The sequence below is a fragment of the Ipomoea nil genome, unplaced genomic scaffold (genome assembly GCF_001879475.1).
Source record: "Ipomoea nil cultivar Tokyo-kokei standard unplaced genomic scaffold, Asagao_1.1 scaffold2845, whole genome shotgun sequence".
Classification (NCBI taxonomy): Eukaryota; Viridiplantae; Streptophyta; class Magnoliopsida; order Solanales; family Convolvulaceae; genus Ipomoea; species Ipomoea nil.
The window spans coordinates 3,137,481-3,143,417 of NW_017619273.1; positions in this window are offsets into that span (position 1 = coordinate 3,137,481).

Here is a 5,937-nt window from a genome sequence, read left to right on the forward strand (position 1 = left end):
TGCACGAGCATCTCGGTACACATTCGCACAACAACAGAGGCCTTAGAGAATTCATTTGCTGCCATAGAGCATTGCTTTTTGTGAAGTATTCGTTCACTGTCATGCTCCCTTGAACAAGCTTGAATATCTCATTCTGGATCTCAGCTATTTTATGAGGATCCGATTGAGAATACCTCTTCTCAAGAGCTTTCCAAATATCGGAGGCTTTATCAAAATACATAACACTGTCTGCGATTCCAGGGCTAATCGATCGAAGGATCCAGGAAGAAACGATGCGGTTGCATCTCCTCCACGATGCAATCCTAGGATCAGTTTCATTTGGAATCGGAATGGCATCAATGGCGAATCCGAATTTATTTTTCACTTCCAGAGAGCGATCCTCATCGATCTGCTCCAGGAAGTGTAGTTGAGCTCGGTTAGAAGCGGAGAGACCAAATTCAAGTTCGGATTCTCCGTTGTGTGGAGATACAACGGATCGTCAAACTCTTCCACCCGCTGATTAGGGTTCGTGGTAGCTTGATTCGAAGATCCTGCCGTATTATCCGTTGGATTATTGTTTCCAGCCTCCTCCATCATCACAGCAGCAGCGTAGGTGCGATTCCGCTCTGATACCATGATGAAATATGCAAGAACAATACTAGAACACACACTGGAAGCATAAAAGATGAATCTGGAATTTCAGTACAGTAGTGCTCATGTTTACAGAACAGGGAAAGAAAAAATGAAGCTTGAATTGAATTGAAAAACAGTTAAGCAGTCAACACTGCCTTTTATTACAAGGATAACTATCATAACTAACTGAGTATTAGGAAAAAGACAAGTATGCCCTTAGTTATTTCATCAGCTAGCATTAGAAGTAATAGAAGTAGCAACAAAAGAAGAAGTGGAAGGTGCAAACTGGAAAATGCATTGTTAGCAAGGCTTTCACAAGAGGTTTACGAGACAAATTGAGATGTGGTGGTGGTGGACGGACCTTCAGGGCGTCATGTGCCAGTGTGAAGTTTTCACTTGCTGCCTTGTAGCCTCTCTTTGCTTCTCCTCTGGCACCGGCATGAAGATACCAACCTCGTCAGTCTTCTTCAGCAAAACTGCGAAAGAAGAACTCATCATCATCCTCGTTGCGGCTGAAGAAGGGTAAAAGCCTGATGATCACCCCTCTATCAAGGGAGAGGTGCAGTGCAGGCGGTGCGAGAGCTGGTACGAATGGGGTTCGATGTGATTAAGAACTTCTCGGAGGTGGCCAAGTTCATATTGAAAACAGAGGTGAAATGGCGGACCGTGCGCCGGAGGTTTTGATGGATCAACTCAAGTATTTCTCCAAATACAGGAGACATCACAGGACGGGCGCCAAGGATAGGTTGTTGTATCTCACATACCTCAACTTGTGCAAGCAGCTTGATCCCACCGGTCCTTTTGATCCTTAGTTAATTCAAAAATATAATGGGAATGAAGGAGCAGATAGATCATGAGATAATGGATGGCTAGCTTTGTTTTTCTTTCATCATTTCGTACGTTTTGGTTGGATTATATTGGCTGGATTGGAGATCTGCAGCAAACAGCTTCATTTATCGCCTTCTGAGTCGTTTATGGCATAAGATCAAAAGAACAAGTTGAATTGACAGAAATGACCCTCATTTAGACAGTAAACTAACGGCATAAGTGACGGAGGACCAAAATTGTTCTCGTCACAATAAGGGTGTCCACAAATTCTCTAATTTTTTTATGGAGGACCAAAATTGTCCGTGCCAGTATAAGTCTAGGACCGAAAATGTCTTTTACTCAATAACACTATATTTGTCAAACTTGATTCTTATTCTATATAAGTCATCTCTCTAATCACCAATCTTCACTCTTCATATTCCTTGTCAACAAATATTCGATTTTCTAAACTTGCCAAAAATATAAGTTGGATGTGGGATAAGTTGAACCAGAAAACAATTTGGTAATTTCATTGAAAGGCATTAAAAAGTCACAAATCTTTTTTGCTCTAACTCACTCTTCACGTGAAGAACTTATAATTTGTATCAAGTAATTATAGACTACTAAAAGCACGTTGATAGTTTGTAGCACTATCAAGTATTTTATAAGTAAAATTATGTCTACTAGGTACATAAAGAGATAAACCAAGTTTAAGTTGAATACCTACTTTTTCAACACAATCTTCAAACACTTTCATTTTCCCCGATGACCCGTTAACATATCTCACACTCTCTTCAATTTTGTACAAAGAATAACCAATTACTTTCAACTCATCTTGTACAATAAGATTCAAGATATGTGCAGAACATCTAACATGAAAAAAATTCACCATTACACAACAAATCATTTTGTAAACAAAGTTATTCTTTAAAGATGTTTTGCATACTATCATTAGTTGAATCATTATCCAAAGCAATAGGAAACAACTTTTTCACTATACCCCAATCTTTTAAACAAACAAGAAGCTTCTTAGCTAACTCACGGCTAGTATGCGGAGGAAACATAACACAAAATGCTAATATATTATTGTTTAACTTCCAATTATTATCAATATAGTGCGCAATAAAACATATATTCCTCAGTTGTGTATGTTGTCCAAAGATCTGAAGTCAAACAAATTCTACTAGGAACTCTTAACAACACATTCTTCAATTTGTCTTTTTCCCTCTCATAAAACATGTAAACTCCTGCTGTAACTTTATTTCTACTTATGAACTTGTAATTAGAATTCAAATACTTATGCAACTCTCTAACCAAAGTATATTCCACTCAAGAATAAGGAAGATCATGATAAATCATGACCATACTAGTCATTCTCACAAACCCTATTATGAACAATAGTTTGGCACACAACTTCCCTTCATGGTCAATAAGCATATTACCTACATCACGATATTGAGGCTTTTGCTTACTATTGTTTATATGACGATTTAAAGTTGATGTTCCATACTTGTATGACAGAATAGTATATTCCTTATGACAATACTTGTATCTAGCATTTTCTTTGTCATCACTTGCACGTTTTTTTTTTTAAACCTCTTTCTCGGCTTTCATTTAAATATCCAAGTTATGAAGGTTAGTTGTTTTGGTGTCATTTGTCATATCTACGGGGGGTGAACCTTGTTCTTGAAAAAATATCATTATATATCAATGTAGCCAACCTAAAATTAATATATATATATATATATATATATATATATATATATATATATATATATATATATATATAATTGCACTCAAGTGCGAATGAAGCGCCCATGAGGGAATATGCGAACGAATCAGCGCGCGACACGTGTCCAGATCTAATGGATTAAAAAAAACACGGTGGTATTTTTGAAAATAATTAAACATCGAAGTGCAAGTAAAATTTATTACAAGTTCATGTAAAATGTATCGGTGCAAGTAAAATTTACACTGAGCATCAATACTAAGTGCACCTATAGTTATAAGTAGGTGCACCTAGGTGCATGAATGTTTGTGGGACGAAGTGAATGTTAACAAGGCAAAATTACATGCACTTATAGGTGAAAGTAGTTGCACCTATAGTTATAAGTAGTTGCACCTATAGTTATAAGTAGGAGCACCCAGGTGCATGAATGTTTGTGGGAAGTGAATGTTAACAAGGCAAAATTACATGCACTTATAGGTGAAAGTAGGTGCACTTGTAAGTGATTTACTTACACTTCAATGTTCAATTATTTACGAAAATGCCGCCGCGTAATTTTTAATCTATTAGATCTGGACACGTGTCGCGCGCTGATTCGTTCGCATATTCCTTCCTAGGCACTTATTCGCACCTGAGTGCATCCATATATATATATATATATATATATATATATATATATATATATATATATATATATATATATATATATATATATATATATATATATAGGGTTGCATTAAAATACAAACCCCCTTAAAATACAAATTTGAGCTCGTGCACACATTAATATACTTACATGCACACGGGACGCACTGCCAACAATTTCTGGGATTAGCTCGTGCACACATCAACATACTTACATGCACACAGTGCGTAGTAGGAAAAATCACAACCATCCAACAAAGATCGTGCACACATTAGCATACTTACATGCACACAGCGCGTAGGACGAAAAAATCACAACCATCCATCAAAGCTCGTGCACACATTAACATACTTACATGCACACTAGGCAAACTGTCAACAATATCTTGGATTAGCTCGTGCACACATTAACATACTTACATGCACATAGTTTGTATTTTAAGGGGGATTTGTATTTGAAAATAATCCTATGTGTGTGTGTGTGCGCGCGCGTGTATATATATATATAGATATATAAATTAAATATATAAATATACATAATTATAAAATTAAAAAAATTAGCAAGGCCGACTCGATTGAGTTAACTCAACTAACTCGGCCGAATTCGACCGAGTTATTGCCAACTCAGTTGAATTCGATCGAGTTACTGCCAACTCAGCTGCGTTAGTCAAGTTGGGCGCCTAGGCGGCCGCCTAGATTGATTTTTACAACATTGATATATATATATATATATATATATATATATATATATATATATATATATATATATATATATATATATATATATATATGTTGTTGGGGGTGTTAAACATGCATGCCCTAGGAGTCAACATTTATTATTTTAAACATTGATTTATGATTAAATAAATATAATAAATAAATGTTTTTATTTAATTTGGTTTACTTAATATTTAATATTATTCCGTGCAATCTTCTTTTATGAATCAAGGGGAGGGTGGGACCCCACTAGCTATCACTACACGGGCAGGTAGTGCGCATGCACTCTGGTGATAATTTCGTCCATGTAACACCCCGAAATTTTGAAACTTTTAAAACTTATATAATAAAGATAAATCCTCATTAAATCCCGAAATATAACATAAGAGTATGGGGTGTTATGCCACACCTGAGCTAGAGAACCCAGGTGCACAGGCTAACTAACTAAATCCTCAACGATGTCAATACATAAGTATGGCACGCATACCGAAAGGAAAACTAGCTACTCTACGCTCCAAATCTCTAGCGCGCGCTCCAGTGTCTGCTCATCTGTGCCTGAAAGCCAAATATATCTGTTCAGCGAGAGATGTTGGTAACCCACTCCAACGCGTTAAAATACAATATATATATACATATATATATATATATATATATATATATATATATATATATATATATATATATATATATATATATATATATATATATATATATATAGGAAAACCATTTTGAAGCAAGAAGATATATACTTAGGAGACCCTAGCTTTTAAAACTGGGAGTAGACTCAGCAAATAGGGACAGGCACATCAAACAGTAATAAACAGTTAAGTAGAGATAACATCATAAGGAGTGCACAACTAAGGTCATAGTTCACTTTTCAATTCAAACGCATCATCATTCAATCATCAATCATATCACATTATCATTGATGGTGCCACGGGACCAATCGCATGTCCCGAACATGAGGGTTAATGCTTATAGCATTAACACTGCCCCGCAGCACCCTACCTCAGTACCGTGGTATGAGGGGAGTTGATCGCAACTAACCCTTTGAGAACCGCTGACGAACTCAACGTCGGACCACGATCCGGCTCACCGCTGACGCACCCAGTCGGTGGACCGCGATCCCCCTTACAAGGGGGGACTTACGACCCTACACACCGTCGATGCGCACAGTCGGTGGACCATAGCGAATCAAGCCCGGCTTACCGCTGAGCTATACTCAGTCGGTGGGCGAAGATCCTCGGAGACTATGGCCCTACACACCACTGTCCCATCATTCGGTGGATCGCAGCCAGCCGTAGCCCTACACACCGCCTGATTACTCAGGTCGGTGGACTACAGTCTTCCTCGGCTTATTGGCCCTACACACCGCCTGGCGCGTTCAGGTCGGTGGGTCATAGCACCGAGGCCCATAGTTGGACCGCAGC